Source organism: Tamandua tetradactyla, chromosome 3, assembly GCF_023851605.1.
Source record: "Tamandua tetradactyla isolate mTamTet1 chromosome 3, mTamTet1.pri, whole genome shotgun sequence".
NCBI lineage: Eukaryota > Metazoa > Chordata > Mammalia > Pilosa > Myrmecophagidae > Tamandua > Tamandua tetradactyla.
In genome coordinates, this window is record NC_135329.1 from 119104643 (window position 1) to 119126817 (window position 22175).

Below are 22175 nucleotides of genomic sequence, written 5' to 3' on the forward strand. Positions count from 1 at the left end.
GCCTTGATTTAATCGACTCTCTATTAATAGACATTTAGATAGTTGCCATGTTTTCCTTTCATGAACAAGATGTACTGCAAATAAGTCCTTATATATACATTTTTTTGTACTTTTTAAAAGAAATATTTTATTACTTCATTATAATAAATTCCTTGAAGTAGAATTGCTGGGTCAAAGGAATACACATTTTAAATTTTGATACCATCTTTCTGGGACATATTGGCATGATATATCAGTAACACTCCCTCTAGTAGCATATGAGATGATCTGATTTACCTCAATCTGACTAACTTTTCACTCTTATTGCTTCCTCAAAGTCTCTATTTATCATGCCTAGAAGCCAAGGCAGCATGGTGTAGTTTCTTTCCTCTGGGTTGAGATAGTATTTATGTTGGTATTATTCAATAAAATTGGTTTGTTTGTAACTCAAATCATATTTTCTCTCCTATTCTCTGCATCCTGGGTTGAATGTACCACCATATTTCCTATTATTGGTAAAATATGTTCTTGGAGAGAAAAATACATTTAGAAATAGTTGCTATCATTAGCAAGTGGAATTTGAACACTGGTTTAGGAACCACATAATGTACCTCTTTTTTTGCTTTTGCATGGGCAGGCACCCGGAAGCGAACCCAGGTCTCCGGCATGGCAGGCAAGAACTCTGCCTGCTGAGCCATCGTGGCCTGCCCCATAATGTGCTTTTAAACCAAATATAACTGCTGTGGGAATTATCTCCCATTGTGATCTCTTATCCCAGGCTCAGCCAACCTGTGTGAATGAACGAAACTCGATGGTATGTTCGTGGTTGGCTGTCAAGGATGCAGAGAGGAAACTACTGACTGTATTCTTTGCCATTTAGGAATGGATGGAGAAATTCATGTATGACGGAAGATCTTTCCGCCCTACAAAAAAAGTAAAGAGCACTGGCTTATTGTTGGCCATGTACATGGATGTGCAGAAGAGGATTTTAAAGAACTCAGAAGCGTCAAAATTCTCTGAAATGATGTTAGCAACATTGTATTCTCTGAAGTAATGTTCTATTTTCTCTTATGTATGTATGAAAATGGTTTAAGCCAGTTTATTGGTCTTGTGCTTTGGTTACCAGGAAGTCCAGAACCAAATGTAAATCTTAACTCATTCATTGATTTGTTCACTATATATACCTTGAGTACCTCTTACATACAAATTGCTAGAGATTCTGAATTCAAGGACAAGGTGTCAACCTTCCATCGAAGTGGCTCAAGTTCCAACTGGGGAAGGAATGGTTTATTGCCTCCTCAAACTCCTTCCTTTGGATGCTTGCCCAGGAAGGGGAGAGCCCAACTTTTCTCATGGAATATAACCTGTTCTCCACTAAACTTATTAGCACTAGAAAGGAGACGGCTCATTTTCCTTTCAGGTGTAGACAAAGCTGCTGTTGTCCAAGGTGAAGGGGCTTTTGTGAATTGATTAGCTCACAACCTGGCCTCTGCTGATTTTTCAGATGCAGACCTTCAGATATAATCTGCCGCCTCATTAGACTGACACTGTTCCTGCCCCCTCTTGTAATAATGTCATCAGAGCTCTTAATAATTTTGGGTAAATGCTGTAAACATATACTGCAGAGTAACCCAGGGTCAGCCATGACAGATACTCAGAAAAGCAATTGTTTTCTCATTCCCTACTGTTTAAAATATAACAAGTCAAGATGTAGACTCATTGGGAAAGTTTAAATATTGGAGGAGGAGAATGTGCAGCAGTACACCATTTTATGTCTGATTCGAATTTCTACTTTTCAAGATCAAGAAGGTAATGAAATAAGAGAGTCATTTATTGTAAAGAAGAGAAGGTAGGAGGAGCCCTCAAGTACTTGAAGATATAGAATATGGACAGTATTTATGAACTCATTTCCATTTCCAATGAAAACTGGAGAAATAAAAGGCTTATAATTGATTCCAGGAAGAATTCAGTTAGATTGTAAAAGAACTTTCTGTCTAGAGACTGGAAAAGCCCAGGGGTGGGAGTGGAGTAGTCTCAACTATTTTTTTTGTCTTTTTAAGAGTAGGCAGTTATTTTCTTTACTGTAATTGGATTCTGTATCTGTTTATTGACACAAAGCTGTGTGCTAAGTCACAAAAGTATATAACCTGCCCTCAGAGAACCTTTCGGATGTGGAAGGAATTGGTGGTGGTTCTATAGTTACTGGTTTTGGTAGCAATGGTGGTGAAGGAATGGGGACATGAAGTGTTTGGCTTGGTTCCCTATAGCTTACATCATCTTCTTTATGGATTGGCACTTGACAGGATAAGGTCATGGATGAGCATGTGGTTCAATGTGATATGGCATGTGGAATTCCCTTAAAGAACCGTAGTTGGAGGACTGATTGTAAAGATCCAGAAACAGATAGCACAATGCTATCTGATGGTAGCACACTATGGTAAGTACACTGAATGAAGCTACGTATGAGTATGGTTGAAGAAGTAGGGCTGGGGCATGTATGATACCAGAAGGAAAGATGGAAGATAAAGACTGAGATGGTATAATTTAGGGATGCCTAAAATGAACAATGATGGTGATTAGATGCACAAATATAAGAACTTTTTTGCATGAGGGAGAACAAATGAATGTCAACATTGCACACCATGTTGAACTGGGATGGTATAAAGGGAAAAAACAATGCTTACTAGGAGCTATAGTTAATGGTAACATGGTAATATGCTTCCATTGAATGTAAAAAGGCCGTATGCCAAAGCTAAAGGTCATTAAGGTGGGGATATAGGGCAGGGGTAAGGGATTCGTTGCAGAAGAAATGGAAATGTCCTCATGTAGATTGTGGTAGTAAAGACATGGCTGTGTGATTATATGGGGAGCCATTGACTTTTTACTTAGGTTGGATTGTATGATGTATGAATAAAACTGTTTAAAAATGAACAGAAAGATACAAGTGCTGAAGAAAATGTGGAGAGAGAGATGTACCTATTCACTGTTGGTAGGGAAGTAGGATGGTGCACACCTGCTGGAGGGCAGTGTGGTGGCTCCGCAGGAGGCTAGGGGTGGGATGCCAAATGTCCCTGTAACCTGGTAATTAGGTATATTCTTGGAGGAACTGAGAGTGGGAACAGGAATAGACATTTGCACGCTGGTGTTTATGGCAGCAGTGCTGAGATTCGCAATGGTTGGAGGTAATCTAAGGGTATATGGACTGAAGAATGGAAGAGGAAACTGTGGTGTATACATACAATGGACTATTGAGAAGCTGCAAGAAGGAATGAAGTTTTGAAGCATGCAATTAGGGGAATGAACCTTTAGAGCAGTCTGTTGAATGAAATAAGTCAGAAGTGAAAAGACAGATATTATCATGCCTGATTAATATGGACTAACTATAATGTGCAAACTCTGAGAATTGAATTCGAGAGCACAGGATAACAGATGAAGGCCTATTGTAAAGGTTCCTAAATTATAAGCTTTTACAGCAGTCACATCTATTCCAGAATTGTAATTGTTATTTCTAAATTCTGAGATGCTGAACTCTCTGAATAACCTGGTTGTTCCTGGAACTTTAGGTATTTGTGTGACACGTGAACTCAGAGCTAGAGTTCTCCAGCTGTGAAAGTCAGCATTACTCCATATAGCCACTGTTAAAAACACAAAAAAAGTGATCAGACTTCAATTAGATATACAAATGAAGCAGATCTGGATAGAACTAAGGTAAATCAGACTAAAGAGTAAAGGATGATATCGACTGTATTTTAAAACTTCAACTTCTGCGTGAGACTAAAGGAAATGATGTTTATTTGGTGCAAAATTTATATTTTCTAATTTAACTTGAATGGTCAGTTCATTTGAACACCATAATTACATGTAACCTTGAATAGGGAACTAGATCTTGTTAGTTTGTAAAGGTTAGTGTGATGCCCCAATATATCCCAGAGTAATCTGGGCAGGAAATTAAAAAAATGTCTGCAAAGTCCCTTTGAGGGACTATGGAAAAAGGTAGAAATATTAAACATCCCCACCTGGGAAAGACCTTATTCTCACAAGCATTAGAGACTGCCAATTTGATGGGCCAGGCCCTCCATCTTGGGGCATCTGAAACATATTATGAAACATATTCTTACAAAGAAGAAGCTAATCCTACTTATGATTATGCCTAACCCCAGAGAACTTCTTTTGTTGCTCACATGTGGCCTCTCTCTCTATGCCAACTCTGCAGGTAAACTCACTGCTCTCCCCATTACATGGGACATGAGTCCCAGGGGTGTAAATCTCCCTGGAGACGTGGGACATGACTCCCAGAAATGAGCCTGGACCTGGTATCATGGGAGTGAGAAAGCCTTCTTGACCAAAAAGGGTAGAGAAATGAAACACAATAAAGTTTCAGTGGCTAAGAGATTTCAGTAGAGCCAAGAGGCCATTCTGGATGTTATTCTTATGCAGTATATAAATATCCCCTTTCAGTTTTTGGTGTATTGGCATAGCTAGATGGAAATACCTGAAACTGTTGAGCTGTGATCCAATAGCCTTGATTCTTGAATATGACTGAATAACTGTAGAGCTTTTAAGGTATAACCGTGTGATTATGAAAACTTTATAAAAGATACTCCCTTTATCCGGTGTATGGACAGATGAGTAAAAAAAAAAAAGGACAAAAAAAAATAGGTCATGGGAGTGGGGGGTAGGTGATGTTTTGGTTGTTCTTCACTTTTATATATTTTTTAACTTTATTTTTATTGTTTTGGAGTAATGAAAATGTTCAAAAATCAATTGTGATGACAAATGCACAGCTATATGATACTTTGAACCATCGATTATACACGTTGAATGATTATATGGTTTGTGAATATATAATATATCTCAATAAAATTGCATTAAAAAAAGAACCACAGTTGGGTATGTGTCTTCAGTGCAGCACTGTCTAGAAGCTGCAAGATGAGAGTCTTCTTTCTGTCCCTATGATTCTTTTACATGGGTTAGTGCCATTTCTCTGATAGGTGAGGCCCAGCAAAGATAAGTGGGAGAAGTGCAGTAAAGAACTAAATATGACTGGGCTCAGAGGTCTCCATCCAGGAAGTGGGCAGCTGAATCTGTGGCCCTCAGGGAGCTAGATCTGACTCACTCCTGCTGGACCAGAAGTGCTGAGGTCCCTTCCATGCGTGCTCTTAGAGTCACGTAAGTTCTTTAAACTCATCCTTGCTTTTAGAATACTTCTGGAACATTTTCTTTTTATTCTGCTTCCTGTCTGAAAAGAAGGTTTCCCCTAACTTTTATGACTGTATGACCAAGAAAACAAGAAGCTGATTCTGATCCCATAACATATTAGCCTGGTGAATCCCAATGAAGCCCAGGATCCTGACACACATTCTTTCACCATCCTTAGTCTGCTCTTTCTCCAGAGAGAACTCTTCTCCATTTGCCTTACCTCTGATCTTTAGCTAGGCATAAAAATGAGAAAAATCTGCAGCTCACAAAATAAATGAACCTCTTCTGTTAGAAGAGGGTTTGGGCCAAAATATAAAACTATGCTATTTATTTCCCATCTGAAAATTTGACTTTATGTATGTGACAAATATTTATTTAGTGCCTTCTGTGTGCCACTAGGTGCTGGGGGATAGCAGTAAACAAATCCCTGCCCATGTGGGACTCACCTTCTAGTGCAGGAGGCAAACAAATATACAACAAAAATCATGTGGGGCACTGTGATGAAAAAAGAAATAAAGCAGGTTAAGAAGATAGGGTGGGATAGGGAGGGTGGTACTGTTTTAGATAAGGTGATTAAGGAAGCCTTTTTTGTGACATTTGGGCAGAGATCTGAATGAATCCATGAGTGAGCCATGGAACTATCTGGGGTGGGGATGGGGGATACATTCCAGAAAAGAAGGAATAGTATGTGCAAATGTTCTGAGGCAGCACTGTACTTGATGTATTCATGTGGAATAGGGAGGAGAGAGAAATCAGAGATGGCCAGGGTTTGTCAATTGGGTTTGCCCTGAAAGAAAGCAGTTTTCCATCTGTTTGAGTTGTTCCTGCCTTGCAGTATTTTTGCCTAAGCACATTTACATGTATCAGTCAGGTAATGAACCTCTTAAAAATCTTGTGGAACATATTTGCTGGTTTAATTGCACAGTCTTGTCACTCTTGACAGTTAGTAATTAAGGAGTTTTAAGGGAATGTGCAAAGGAATTTGAAATTTCTGCAGTTGCTTAGGCTTATCACTAGAGACTTCATCTTATTTAGCTGCCGTATTTTAAATGAATAAATAAAATGACTAGAGGCTTTTTGCGTATTTATTATTTAAACACTAATACTCAAGCATGGCAAAGATGCAGATGTTACAAGAAGATATTTACTAAAAGAAAGTCTCCCCAGTCTGCCAATACTCATCCCCAGAAGCAATAACTGTTGGCAGATTCTTGAGCACGTTTCTAGAATGTAAATAGCCCTCCCCCTTATAAAAAGTAATAGTTATGACTTTACACATTGTTGTGCATCTTGCAGATCTTGGAGCTCTTTTGTATCCATACATATGGAGCTGCCTCATTCTTGTTAATATTCAATTATATAAAAATACCACAATTTAATCCTCACATCAAGGATATTAAGGTTTTTGTACCTTTTTTAGAACAGTCAATACTGTGATGAAAATCTTTGTGCATTCTTCCATTTGCACATCTGTAAGTGTATCTATAGGAAAACTTTCTAGAAATGAATTGGAGGGCAAAGGAGAAATATATATTTTAAATTTTGGTAGAATATTGCCAAATTATATTAATTTATATTCCCAACACTGATGACTGGGAGTCCTCTGTTTCCTCAATTCCTCACTAACACAGTGTGCTTTTTTTTTTGTCTTTGCAATATGATAGGTGAAAAATGGTACTTCATTGTAGTTTAATTTACATTTCTCTTATGAATGAGGTTGAATTTAGAGATAAACAATATTGTCTTGGTTAGGCAATGTTGTCTGCATGACACTGATTCTTTGAGATGTGTTGAGATATCCTTGGCTGCCTAGTATGTGATTAATTTACAAATATTTCTTGTGTGCTTAAAAAGACAATGTGAATTGTTTGTTGGGAGTAGGGTCTTTTACCTAGTTTTAGATTAATCTTGCCAATTGGTTCACATCATCTACAGCCTTACTGAACTTTACCCTCATCTTCCCTCAGATCATTTCTCTTAGAAGAAATTATCCTCCACTCTGACCATGGGTTCATCCATTGCCTTTGTAATTGTCAATTCTCACTTTCCTTTTCTGTAGACTATTTGGTTAGAAATATCATAGTTATTTCCTCATGGTGTGTTGTTTCTTTTCTAAGTAGGTATTCCTCTTGGTCTCTGATATCAGTACTGTTACACGAGCCTTTTTTTTTTTTTTCAGTTGATATTTAGTTGCTTTATCTTTTTCATGTTTTTTTTTTATTAATTAACGGAAAAAAAGAAATTAACCCAACATTAAGAAATCATACCATTCTACATATGCAATCAGTAATTCTTAACATCATCACATAGATGCATGATCATCATTTCTTAGTACATTTGCATCGGTTTAGAAGAACTAGCAACACAACCGAAAAAGATATAGAATGTTAATATGGAGAAAAAAAATAAAAGTAATAATAATAGTAAAAAAAAAAAAAAAACACCTATAGCTCAGATGCAGCTTCATTCAGTATTTTAACATGATTATTTTACAATTAGGTATTATTGTGCTGTCCATTTTTGAGTTTTTATATCTAGTCCTGTTGCACAGTCTGTATCCCTTCAGCTCCAATTACCCATTATCTTACCCTGTTTCTAACTCCTGCTGGACTCTGTTACCAATGACATATTCCAAGTTTATTCTCGAATGTCGGTTCACATTAGTGGGACCATACAGTATTTGTCCTTTAGTTTTTGGCTAGACTCACTCAGCATAATGTTCTCTAGGTCCATCCATGTTATTACATGCTTCATAAGTTTATCCTGTCTTAAAGCTGCATAATATTCCATCGTATGTATATACCACAGTTTGTTTAGCCACATGTCTGTTGATGGACATTTTGGCTGTTTCCATCTCTTTGCAATTGTAAATAATGCTGCTATAAACATTGGTGTGCAAATGTCCGTTTGTGTCTTTGCCCGTAAGTCCTTTGAGTAGATACCTAGCGATGGTATTGCTGGGTCGTATGGCAATTCTATATTCAGCTTTTTGAGGAACCGCCAAACTGCCTTCCACAGTGCTTGCACCATTTGACATTCCCACCAACAGTGGATAAGTGTGCCTCTTTCTCCACATCCTCTCCAGCACTTGTCATTTTCTGTTTTGTTGATAATGGCCATTCTGGTGGGTGTGAGATAATATCTCATTGTGGTTTTGATTTGCATTTCTCTAATGGCCAGGGACATTGAGCATTTCTTCATGTGCCTTTTGGCCATTTGTATTTCCTCTTCTGAGAGGTGTCTGTTCAAGTCTTTTTCCCATTTTGTAATTGGGTTGGCTGTCTTTTTGTTGTTGAGTTGGACAATCTCTTTATAAATTCTGGATACTAGACCTTTATCTGATATGTCATTTCCAAATATTGTCTCCCATTGTGTAGGCTGTCTTTCTACTTTCTTGATGAAGTTCTTTGATGCACAAGTATAGTAATTTTATAACAATTAATGAACCAATATTCTGATACATATTATTAGAGAAATTGCGGGTTTACATAAAAATCATGGATAAAATGCAGACTTCCCATAAACCACCCTCTTTTTAACACTTTGCACTGGTGTGATGCATTTGTTACAATTGATGAAAGCACATTTTTATAATTGTGCTATTAACTAAAGTTCATGTTTTATTCAGTATTTCTTAACTTTTACCTAATGTCCTTTTTTGATTTCAGGAGCCCATCTAGGATACCACATTACATTTATGGACTATCCCTCTATTTTGGCATACATAAACTCATTTACTTTCTAGCAAAGTTTAAGTTGATTGGTAAGTTTATCGTCTACAGTATAAGACCAGTGTGTTAATCCTTTAATTCTCCTTTATTTTTCTATCTTAGTATCTTGGTTAGTGTTGTATAAACTTTTGGTTTTAACTTGTTTTAGAAATATAAAGGCCAAGCTGTTTTTGATCTAGGCAAGGACATTCAGTGGGAAATAACTGTTCTTCTTGGTCTTCCTATGCCAAGGACATGGGTGAAAACTGTGTCTCTCCGTCCCAAGTTTTGGTTCTAGCATTTGATAATTTTAGAAATTAGTCTTCTGGAATTGCGTTTTTCAAATTATCCCTCCTTTACCCCAAAAGAATCGCAAAAGAAATAAACTGTTGGCAGAAGGAGCTTTCTGTTTCAATCTTGGCAGTTTCTAGACCCAGATCTCGCCATCAGATCATCTTTCTTTTGTGGAGCATAAAGGCAGAATCTTCATAAGATGCTGTAAATAACACCCACAGAGTTTAATTGTTTCTTAAATTGCAATTATAACTAATTAAATACTAAGATGTGAACGGGTGCATTAGAATTTTTTAACAGAATTCTTCGAGTCATCCCCATTTTTGATATTACTTTAAACAGGCTAGCTTGTGGAGTGTTTTAGGTTTCACATCAGAAACTGAGAACCAACCTGGGCAAAGAAAGAATTATCTGGGATTTTCCTGTCTAAGCTGCTCATTGTCACTTCAGCCAGTGGACATCCGTAATACACAGGTCTCTTTCAGTTTGCTAAAGCTGCCAAAATGCAATATACCAGAAATGAATTGGCTTTTACAAAGGGGATTTATTAGGTTACAAATTTACAGTTCTAAAGCCATGAAAATGTCCAAATTAAGACATCCAGGGAAAGAAACTTTGACTCTGAAGAACAGCCAATGACATCTGGGGTCCTCTGTCACATAGGAAGGCACATGGCAAGGTCTGATGATTCTTCTCTCCAAAATATCTCTGGGCTTCTGTGGGAACTTGCTTATTTCTCCAGTGGCACTTCTGCCTTGCTTAGCTTCTCTTGGCTCTGAGTTCTCTCCAAAAATGTCTCCCCTTTAAAGGAGTCCAGCAAGCCGATCAAGACCCACCTTGAATGGGTGGGGTCACATCTCCATGGAACAATCAAATCAATCAAATGACAAGTTCCCACCCACCAATAGGTCTGCCCCCACATGATTGTATTAAAAGAACATAGTCTTTTCAACAGATTGGAATTGGCACAGTCTCTAAGAGTGGTCAGCAGGCATTACAGGGTGAGGCAGTATCAGTTCAAATGGGGCAGTAAGGGAAGTCTCTGTTGTGGTTTCATCTGAGCTCAGTTTTGAAGGATGAACAGGTTTCCTTCGTTCAACACCAGTACATTAAGCTTCTCCTGTGTGTACCCATCACTGCATTATAACTGGGACTGCTGGGTAAAGTGAGATTGGAGCTCTATCTTGAAGGAGGTTGTAGTATGGTGGGGGAAATGGACTAGTCTCTGATTTCATCAGTGGTTCTAGTCTAATACAGGTAATGACAAACTATGGCCTATGGAGCAAATCCAGACAGCCACCTGTTTTTCTATGGCCTATGAGCTAAAGGGTAGATACAGGATATCCTGGCACAGCATTTTTTCTTCTGCATTTTAAGCCAAATTCGAGCACCTGTCTGGCCCTTTAGATGAAAAGACCAGTGCTTTATGAGTTTGAATCACAGCAGGCTCCTGGGGCTATGGAAGCACAGGGAAAGGACAACTAAATTTAACTTGAGAGGTCAGAAAAGTTTTCTCTTCTCAGAAGAGAAGATACAGGCACCTCCTAGAAAACATCTAATCCCTTTTCTATCTGGCATTCCTCTAAATACACCCACTTTTGTGGCATCCATTTCTGATTTCTTTGTCTAAGATTTAATTGTTCTTTCAGCTGTTCCTTCTTGAACATAGCTTTAATTGCTCTACTTGTCACTGTTCATTGATTGACTTCCTCTTTGCCTTTGGTTCTCTAAAGTAGGGCTTCTTACTCTGCAATCTATGGATGAGATTTCAGGGCTTCTGAGAACCCCATAAAGCTAAATGCAAATTATATGTGTTTTTTTTTTTCCTGAGAAGAGTGTCATAGTATTCATCAGACTCTCTAAGAGGTCCCTCATTCAAAAATTTCGGAAAACATGACCTTAAAGTGGATTTCTCAAAAAAAGTAAAATTACTACCACTGGTGTGTTCTGACTAGTGCAAAGAGACTTAAATCCCAAACAATAATATAGACTAAATTTATTTGGAAGTTGCAAGCCCAAGGTGGTGAAGATGAGGAAAAAGAAAAGTGGGACAAGGGAAGATGTGACACACCGCATTGTGATGCATTACTGGGTAGACTGATGCTTACAAAAAGCCATGAAGACCCACCTCTGTTTTTTAGTGTGCTTTTCACTTGGCGCAGCACTTCTGCAGAGGGGCTACAAAGAAAAGGCACATCTTGAAAAGGTCCCTAGGAGAAAGAGAAGGGAGTGGGAAATTTATCCACCAGACACCCTCCCAACTCCTTTTTACATTGGCTTGGCTTATCCCATAAAGAGCCAACTCCACCTCACTTCAAGGCATCATCCATCCTCTCAGTGACTGCTTAGGAAGCTAGGTCCCACATTCCACAGTGTCCAAAAGTGAGGGCTGACTCAATGAAAGTGAGAGTGCCAGTTAAAAGAGAGATGCGAAGGAGGTAGTCTAGGAAATCTGAGAAGCACACAAGGTGTATTTCCAAGAGTAGAGGAGGTAGACACCAGAAAGAATAGTAGGTAGTAATGTGGGGACTGGACCTGCTAGGCAGAGAAAATGCACAATCAAAGGTGAGAACACATGAGAATAGGTTGTGTATGCAAACCAGGAGGAGAAGAAAGCAATCCTATAAGATTGTACTTTCATACTTCCATGTATCCATCTACCTGCTATTTATTAAGCAATGGTGATACAATGGTGAGCAAAAGCAGCCATGGTCTCTTCCCTCGTGAAGCTTAAAATCCAATGCAGGACACAGATGTTAATCATAGTCATGAATAGAAAGTGCAAAATTGTCTTTGTTTGAAGTGTTCCTAGGAGAATTGAAAGTAGAATGTGCTTTGACACCCTTTATTAGATAGCTTTAAATATGGTAAAGGAAGCTTTCCAGGCAAATGGCTCATGAACTGCTAAGGGAAGGATGTGTAAGAATTAAGGGCAAACAGAAGGGAGAGAAGAGCTTTCTAGGTTGGAGACACTGTGTCCAAAGGCTCTCTGGTAAGATGTTGCATGGCGAGTGTGAGGGTCAAAATGAAGGCCCCTTTGGCTGGAGCAGGTAGAGCCCAGGGGAGAATGGTGGGGAAGGCAGTGAGCAGGAAGGGGGTGGTCGTGCTGGGCTATGTTAAAGGGATTTCCCCTTTTTCTTATGAGCAATGGAAATCTTTCTGAGGATTTTATTGAGAGAAGTATTATAATTGGGTTCGAGACAATTTGAAGACCCAGGCAAGAGGACCCCCAGATATGGAAGACCTCTAGCTTCAGACCAGAACTCTGGCTGCTGGCAGTTACTCCTGGGAACTCCAAATGTTAACCACCTAAGATAAAGGAAGGAAAGCTACTCCGAGAAAATCCTTGCATTAACAGACAACAGACATTAAGTCTTAGCAGTGGTGTTAGGAGACCCTCACACTAACCTGCTGGCACTAAGGGCACTGAGAACATTTTTCACACATGGCATATTGAAGAGTTTTGGTTTTTTCTCCCCCTCTAGAATATTATCCTTTCAGAGTGCTGGCAAGGAAAGTTCTAGAACTGAATCTAGAATGCGGGCCTTCTCCTGAGCTCCCCTGGCACCAGGGGCATTTCTGGAGTGACACTCAGGGGAAGGACTCACCCCACACTGTCCTGGGCCAGGATTCTGCTCTAGCGGACAGGCAATCCCTGGTTCTTAGGTTCCCCCACTGCCACTAGAATGTGTTGACTCAAATTCTCTTTGAGCCTTACTATGCCCAAGGCCCCACTGCTTGCCCTGCTTTCAGGAGCACTGTGGGGCTAGTTGTGCAGCCAGAAACTCTTCACATTCAAAGCCAAACAGAAAACAAAGCAGAAAGCTCATGATGAGGCTATTGAGAAAGAGCTGTTATCAATCCAACCAATGAGTTACCTTCAGCGTTCAATACACAGAATAATCCGAGTCATTTACCCAGAAGAGGTTATCTCTGAAGGGCAGTCTTTTCTATCTTTTGAAAGGCTTTGAGAGGAATTTAAATTAATTCTTGTTTGGCATGGATTTATTTAAGTATTGCGATTACCTCCAGTCAGAGCAAATTGTCTCATGCTTTAGTGTGGCTGCAAGAAGCTTCCAGACTGGGTAGGGCAGGCTTAGCTGATTACAAATTTATGCATTTTATCTAATGTGTATGTGTGTGTGTGTATATATTCTAATCAAGTTGGAGCTTGTGGTAGCCACGTGTTCGGAGTTGTCGGTAATTTTGATTCTTCCTCTCATAGTTTCAGTGCACAGGAGATAACATCAGAGGCACATCTATATGCAAGAATTCAACTCCTCCTGCTGGAGTGCACTGAATTTTCCTCTCTGAACTGGGCGGCTGCAAGTGAAAAATTGATTTCCCATGTCAAACTCACGTTATTCCTTCTAGAAGATTTTAGGTACATCCTTGCTTAGTAATTCTAAACTGTGTTACATCTTCCCAGGGAAAATAAATGCCATCTTTACCATTGGATTTGGACAAATAAGGGGATTTTAGGAAAGAGTCATAAAAGAGATTAAGGGAGTGAAACGTAAAATCTTTGCCAAACTGCAGATGTGGGAGGAGTAGAGGGCAAAACACTTAGAGAATGATAAAATGTTAGGAAAGAAAGTGGGGCTCTTTCAAGGTTCTTAACTGATTTTTGGGTCATGGACTCTTTTGCCAAACCTATAATAGCTATGAATCCTTTCTTCAGAATAATGTCCAGGCTCAGACATTCCTAGATGGTCTCTTCTCTCTTTCTCTCTCTGTGTCTCACACAAAAACACACACACATACACACACATATAATTGAGGAGATGTCTGAATTTCTTATAACCCCTAGGGTTTTAAAGCAAGGGCTGCCATCTCAAGTGGCTGCAAGGGGAGGCTGAGTTGAGAGTGTCTTAAACCAGGGGCCCTTCCTCAAAGGGACAGCTGCTACCCCTGTCTCCGGTCATGTGGTGTTACCATATGAGCCTGAATGGCCAGACCTTTTGATTTTTCAGGACAAGTTAGAACTATAGATTTTTACGTGAATTTTTCCAGTTTTTTTAAAACAGTGACAGCCAAGTTAAATACTTCTCTGGGTATTTTGTCCTCTAATTTGCCAAGTTGATTCCTTTATTTAAAGAAGTTTGGATGCATGGCTAAAATGTATATAAAGAGAGCTTGGTCCATCTCAGGCTGGCCTGCAAAGAGCACCTGGCTGATTGTGTGAACAAAACCCAGACGTTACTGATCTTGAAGAGCTTGCAGCCTGATTGGACATGCAATAGCTGCACAACCAAACCAAATATATAATTAGAAATTGTGGTAAGTGCTGTGAAGAGATAGGGAGTGTTGTGGGAGAGATAGAAAGTACCAGGCAGAGTGTAAGTGGGGGAGGGAGTGAAAAAGAGGGTTTCTAATAAAGTGCTGTTTAAACTGAGGCCCGAAGGACAAATAGGAGGTTGACAGGGGAGGAGGAAAGAAGGATGTTCCAAGCTTTCATGGGTAGACAAGAGCGACCAGAGATCTAAAAGGAATTTTAAAAAGTGTGTGTCCTGTTTATTTATAGGTAAAAACAAAGATTAAAAAAATCTGAGGGGTGCACGGGTAGTGCAGCAGTTAGAATGCCCCCCTTTCATGCGGGAGACCCTGGTTTGATTCCCGAACCATGCACCACCCCCCCAAAATATCTGAGGCCTCGAGAATAAGATTTCCAAGATAATTTAATAATTTCTGTACGTGATTTGATATGCTGTTTCGCTCTTATTTTTCTCTGTCACAACTTGGTCTCCTCTTCTTACACATATGCACATGCCCATGCCCATGTGCAAATGCACACACACGTGCACGTCCAAAAACCTGTTCTTGAGGAGTTTATACCCTGAGAGACCTGGGAAGACCCGCATGCTAAGAAGAACTAGAATGCGTCATACGCATCATAAAGTGGATTTGTCAATTACATTTTTTTCTTAAGCCTCCATTTGCTTCATTCCTGGAATAGCATCATCCCTCGTCTTCGTTTTATGAGAACATCTTGACGTTTCCTTCATACCACTCCAGCCTCAAAAATTATCCATGGCACAATACTTTCTCCTTGTTTATCTCCATGCAACTTCCTTCATTTCCATTTTGGGATACCTTTTATCACTTCAAATAGTATTCAAAGGCTTATGGTAAGAACCCTGCGATCTCTATCCCTAGACCTGCTCCTTAGAGACAACCTCCTTCTGTTGTTGTAGCTGTTTCTTTTGTATCTATCTCTGCATTTCTAAGTAACTCATATGTACACGGCTCTTTCTTGTTTATTCAGGTTATATCTGACCTTCTGCTTTAGTCAGAAGGTTTTGGTTAAATTAATAGTGTTTATCTTTTTATAACTTGCAGTTTTGTTACTGCTTATCCAATAATGTTCTGTGGCCACACACCCTTTTCTTGGCTATCTTCTCATTTCACTTGGAGGTTATTTTCATTGAGCATTTGTAAAAATGATTGCCGTAACTGCCTGATGCCCTCAGCCCTCTTGCTGTCCAGGCCTCCTGGGCAGAGCTGCTGTACGGGTATTTCCCTTAAAGGTTCTTGCTGAGATTTTTGTTTCCTGAATCCCCACCCATCTTCTTTTATTATTTCCTCCTTTGTTTTGTTAGTGTACGTCCTTTGATTTCTTTGTATTTTTTTAATTAGAAACCTAAGATCTTGAGCCCTTTCATTTCTAAAAATGTCTTTAACTCTGCACCCAGCCAAATTATCACTCCAGTGTGAGGGTGGAATAAAGATTGAAATAGTTTTCCTTCAGGATTTTGTTGGCATTTTCCATGGTTTTCTATCTTTGTTACTATTGAAAAGTCTAGCATCATTCTGGCTCCTGATCTTTTGTGATCTGTTTTTTTGTTTTGTTTTCCCTCTCCTTGGAAGCTTCTAGAATCCTCTCTTTATCTCTGTGGTTTTAAAATTTTGCAGTGATGTGCATATTTTTACCCACTCTTTTTTGTTATTGTTGCATGCTGTATGTCTGGAGTCACATTTCATTCTTTTTTCCATGTGAGTATCCCATTATTGCAGTACCATTTGTTGAAGTTTTGTTCGTTTTCTTTTTCTTTCTTTGTTTGTGTGTTTGTTTGTTTTGGGGATGTGCATGTGCCAGGCATCAAACTACCCATTCATTTTGTTGGCACTTCTGGGAGCCCTTTCATATGGTGACTCACTCACACATTGAAATTGAATAAAGTTTCCTTCTTTAGTTTTTTTTCCTTTCTTCAACTGTTTCTAGAAATCCTCTTGTTTGACTGTTGCTCTAATTGTTGATGCCTTTTATAGTTCCTGTTCACAAATTATTCTGCTCTCTGGGAAATTTCTTTGACTGTATCTTCTAACTCTTCTACAGATTTAAAATTGTTTTCTACTAATTTTTTACTTCTGAGAATATTTCTCTGCTCTCATTATTCCTTTTACAAAAAAGATATTGCACCCATGAAACAAAAATCAGATGACATTTTTATCTTAGGAATATGTGTGCATGTACATGTATGTACATATACATATATATGTGTAAATATAGACTCTGTGCATTTGTGTGTGTGTGTATGTGTATGAGTACTTTTCATCTTTCTTATTGTTCCTGAGTTTCATGTATTTGTTTATCTGCTTGTTTTGGCCCCTCTTTTTCACTTAGGAGGCTTTCCTTGACTGATAGTGCAGTATGTGTTGGTGGTGGGATGGTGAGTACCGTGAGGGTTTCTCTGGGACTCTTTAGTTTATATGGAGAATTATCAGTCTCCTGGGGGTGGGGGAGGTCAGGCATGAAGGGCATGAGGGAAAGTCCTGTGGTTTTATAGTTGGCTCCTGCTCTTCCGGGAGCAGCATGGCTCAGTGTGGACACTATATGTAATCCCCATTTCAGTTTTACACTTCATCCCCATACTTCATCCCACTGTTCCTCTTTGCCTGATGCTTTTGAGTCCAGAGAACTTTTGGCAAATTTTTTCCAAAGGATGGAGCCCTGGTCTTCTGTAGGATCAGCTGCCTTGCTAAGCAAGGTGAGGGGCAGGGGGTGGGGGAAGGTCTGGGGGACCAGGTTGCTCTGACTACTTTTAAAGTATGTCCCTGTTTTCAACCTAAGATTCATCCTCCTTTCTTGCTGCCTGGTATCTTCAGATGCTGAACCCCTTCCGGGTTTCTGTAGGCCAAGTTAGCTTGCTTCTTGTTGGTATCCTACTCTGTAAGCTGTTGGCAGAGCAAAGAGTAGCACAAGCTGAGTTAGTTACCATTTGTCTGTCTGTTTACTATCTTCCAAAAATTTGCAAAAATCTCTCCTCGGCAGTTATCTTCTTCTTGTTCTCTGTCTTGGTAAAGAAAAATTTAAAAATATTAACCAATGATCATTTTAGTGGAGATCTGGAAAGGGGAAATTAGAAACATGTGATCTAACGCCCTCTTATTTTTTCAGGATCTTAATTCAGCTATTTTTATTTCCATCTTTTCACAGTTTCTCTCCCTGCTGGCTTCTCACTTCCTCACATCCTATAAACATATTAAATTTCCAGTTCTAAACCCTAAGATAATTATCCCTCAACCATTTTTCTCCTTTCTTTCAGCACTAAAGGGTAACTTGTTTATTACCCAGTTTTTTTTTTAACCCTGTCACACTCTGTGTCTTCCCTCCATTATTGCCACCACTCTTTGAGTGATCACTCGTTGTCCAATTCACTGATCTCTCTGAAATCCTCTTCAGTCTCATAACTCTGGTCACTGTGGATTCTTGCTCTTTGATGCTCTTCCTGTGACTTCCTGGTCCCACCTGTTAGTCTTCTCCCACTGGCTACTCCTTGGTCTCATCAGCTTGTTCATTATCTGCTCTCCCCTAAATGGACACGTACTCCAAGGACCTGCCCAGGCTCTCCTCTCTCTCCATTGCCATGAATATAGCTGCTACCTTTAAATAGAGAACCTGGATCTGCATCTTGAGCTCTGACCTCCTCCTTCCATCCAGTCCAGCACTTAGAAATGCTTGTTGGAGATATTTGTATGAAAGTCCTGCTGATTTAACATGTCTAAAACCAAATTACTTTATCTCTCTTAGCCTGTTCTCTCTCCTGTGTTCTCCATTTTTGTTAATGGTATCACTGTCCTTCAGTTCATTCAGATTAAAATCCTTGCGGCCATTTTTTAGCTACTGCTTTTTCTCACCCCAGAATCTAATTAGTTACAAAGGCTGGTTGTTTTTATGCTCACAGTGCCTGAGAACCTGTCCCCCATCTTTCATTTCCATTACCACTGCCCTTGCCTAAGACCTCAGCAGCTCATTTGAATTATTGCAAAAGCTTCTTACTGTATTTCCTACTTCTACTTTCTCTTCTCTCCAGTTCATCATCTGTATTGGTGGCTCCCAAATGCATATCAAGTGAAGTCAAGATGAGCTGGGATATAAAAAAAAATAAGCATTTCTGATATCCTTTACCAGCGATTGTGATTAATTATATCTAGTGAGATGCAAGAATCTGAATTTTAAAAAATGCCTCACAGTGAATAAAGCAAATTTAGAACAATGTTTACTATGAAGTGCCATTTATTTAATTTTTACCAAAGAAGAAAAATGACATAGTTTTTGTGTATATTTCTATATAATTATGTTTATATTTTATATAAATTATAACATATATAATGAAGACATTGAATAGAAGAATGGTCACTATGTAAAAGTGTTTATTTCTGGGGGAGGAAACAAAGGAAACAAAAAATACAACTGTGGTGTATTTCTTTTAAAAATTCTAAAGCAGGGGTGTAAGAGTAGTTCAATCATAGAATTCTCACCTGCCATGCAGGAGACCCAAGTTCAATTCCCCGTCCATGCACTTCCCAAAAAACAAACAAACAAGCAAAACAAACAACCAAAAAATTCAAATAGTGCTGCAATAATAGGATACTCACATGGAAAAGTAGTGAAATGTGACCCTGTCATAGAGCATACAAAAAAAAATTCTAAAGCGAAAATGGCCAAACATCAACAAAATTTTATTAGCATGAAGAATGATTATGTTACCATCTGTACTTTTCTGTTTATATTAAGCAATTTTTGAAACTTTCTGGTGATTCTGATATACAGCTGTGTTTGGGTTCTGGGATACCATGTAAGTTATCATTTGAAAATGCAGATCTGACTGTCACACTTCGGTTCTAAAACATTTCATGATTCTCATTTCCTCCACTGTCAATTTTTCATTCCTTTTTGTGCCATTTATGATGCCAACTTACCTTTCCTAGCCTTGCCTTCCATGACTTCATCATTCTCTCAGCCTGTGAGCCAGGACACTCTGCTCTTTGCTGAACCTAGAATATGCCCTTTGCTTTTGCTTGGCTGTGCATCTTTTGCATTCTGCTGTTTCTTCTGTATTTAAATCTTTTCTGTAACTCCCTAATATTTTTTCATCAAATATTTTGTTTATCCTTTAATACCCATCATGTTTTGGTTTGTTAAAACTGCTAGAAGGCAATAGACCAGAAATGAACTGGCCTTTAATTATATTTAAAATAAAATAATTATTTTAAATTATGGGTATTTATTAGCTTACAAATCTACAGTTCTAAGGCTGTGAAAGTTTCCCAACTAACCCATCAAGGGGATGATACCTTCTCTGAAGACAGGCTACTGGCATCTGGGACAACTCTGTCACATGAGAAGGCATATGACCCATGTCTGTAGGTCCTTCTCTCCCATGTTTCTTTGCTCCCAGCTTCTGGTTTCAGTGGCTTCCTCTCAACTCCTTGGGAACTGTTGTAGTTTGTTAGCTGCCAGAATGCAACACACCAGAGACAGGTTGGCTTTTAATAAAAGGGGATTTATTTTGTTAGCTCTTCAGAGGAAAGGCAGCTAGCTTTCAACTGAGGTTATTTCTTATGTGGGAAGGCACAGGATGGTCTCTGCTGGTATTCTCTCCAGGCCCCTGGATTCCAACAACTTTCCCTGGGGTGATTTCTTTCTGCATCTCCAAAGGCCTGGGCTGCTGAGAGGAGGTATGTTGAGCTGTTTGGGCTGTGCTACATTGAGCTCTCTCATTTAAGCACCAGCCAATTAAATCAAACATCATTCATTGCAGCAGGCACGCCTCCTAGCTGACTGCAGATGTAATGAGCAACAGATGAGGTTCACGTACCATTGGCTCATGTCCACAGCAACAGAATAGGCACTTTCACCTGGCCAAGTTGACACCTGAACATAACTACCACAGGAGCTTTTACTGTGAGCTTCTCTTGGTTTCATCTCTTAGCTTCTCTGGGCTTTTTCTGCCTTTTATCCTCTCAAAATGGACTCTAGTAAAAGTATTCCTTGTTAATTTGCAAGCTGCCAGAATGTGATATACCAAAACTGGAATGGCTTTTAAAAAGAGGAATTAAATAAGGTACAAGTTTACAGTTCTAAGCCTATAGAAATACCTTGATTCAGGAAAGGCTGATGGTTCTAAACACCTCTGTCAGCTAGGAAGTCAAGTGGCTGCCAATCTGCTCTTTGCTTCTGGGCTCCATTGCTTTCAGCCTCTATTCCTGTGGGGGTTCCTCACTTTGCTTCTCCTGGGCTGGCTTTCATCTCTTGGCTTCTCTTGGCTCTCTCCATGTTCTGGCTTGCTTAACATCTCATGGCGACATCTGCCAAACTCCAAGAATCTGCAAACATCTGTGTCTCTGTTCTTCAAGTGTTGGCATCTGTGTCAGCTCTGCTCTGAAGTTTCTGTCAGCTCTGTTGTTTCTGAGTCTCTTCAAAATGTTTCCCCTTTTAAAGGATTCCAGTAAACTAAACAAGACCCATCTGGAATGAGTGGAGTCACATCTCTATCTAATCCAAGGTCACATCCATAATTGGGTATGCCACATCTCCGTGGAGATAATCTAGTAAAAATTCCCTGCCCTGCAGTACTGAATTAGGATTCAAATAAATGACTGCATCCACAAGATTAAATCAGGATTAAAACATGGCTTTTCTGGGGTACATAATATTTTCAAACCAGCACACCAACCTTGAATGATGTGGGTCACATCTCAATTAAAATAACCTATTCACAAGGTCCCACCCATAATAGGTCTGCACCCACAGGAATGGGTTAAAAGAACAAGACTTTTTCTGGAGTACATAATGGTTGCAAACCACCACACATCATAAACTTTACCTGCTCTATGAAACCTTCTCCTTTTTCAGAAGCTTCATTTTCTGTGATTCCCACAGAATTTTATTTATGCTTATTTTGCGATACAACATTATGATTTGAGTTATTTGCCTTTGTGTATATCCCATCCTCCCCTGTCCCTAAATATAAGCTGCTTGAAGGCAAGAACTCTATTATCCACTTACTCAACCTATCTTTTATTGATCACATGTTTATGAGCACATTATATGTGAGGCCTTTGCTAGATGTTGAGCGAGATGAGGACATAAATACAGCAGAGTTCCATCCATATTCTCTTGTGAGGTTTGCAACAAGTGCTCAAGCTTCTCTGAGAGAGGAAAGAACAAGAAGACCTTATCTGTCTGGCATGATTTTTTAACTCAATTTAATTTTTTTGGCATGATTTTAAAAGAAGGAGGAACCCATTGTTTTTGGTGACGCTGAGAAAGGATCTATAGATAATTTTGTCTTTTGAGTTGTGTCTTTCTGTATATGCTATTGATAAGAAGTCAGGGGTGGGCGGGCCATGGTGGCTCAGCAGGCAAGAATGCTTGCCTGCCATGCCAGAGGACCCGGGTTCTCTTCCTGGTGCTTGTGTTAAAAAAAAAAAAAAAAAAAAAAAAAGAAGTCGGGGTGGAGATGGGGACTTGAAGATTTAATGAATAAATCCTGGGCCGAGGGACCACAAAGACTTGGAGGCCATTGAGGATCTTTTCAGCAACAGTGAATAATCCACTTTGAGCTCAGATCACTGGAGCCCAGATCCCAGAAAAGAAACCTAGAGGAGATGTTTGGGACTCATGATTGTGGACGTGGATTCTAGAGTAAAGAGACTGGGCTGTATTGGGGTAGATGCCACTGGAAATTTGTGGGCAGGGTAGTAGGA

At 39.3% G+C, this 22175-nt stretch overlaps 1 protein-coding gene across 5 annotated transcripts in view; it reads left to right on the forward strand.

The window, feature by feature from the left end:
* LYPD6B (LY6/PLAUR domain containing 6B) overlaps nucleotides 1-22175 on the forward strand; it is a 208135-nt gene that overhangs the window by 108073 nt on the left and 77887 nt on the right. Inside the window, exons 1-2 of one of the 5 annotated variants that reach the window (XM_077153783.1) lie at nucleotides 2305-2416; nucleotides 3543-3687. The exons of 3 other annotated variants lie outside the window; for them this stretch is intronic. The gene's annotated coding sequence lies outside the window, so the exon portion shown is untranslated. Of the gene's footprint in view, nucleotides 1-2304; nucleotides 2417-3542; nucleotides 3688-13546; nucleotides 13567-22175 lie in introns of those variants that run through there. One more of the 5 variants, XM_077153784.1, reaches the window with a different exon arrangement.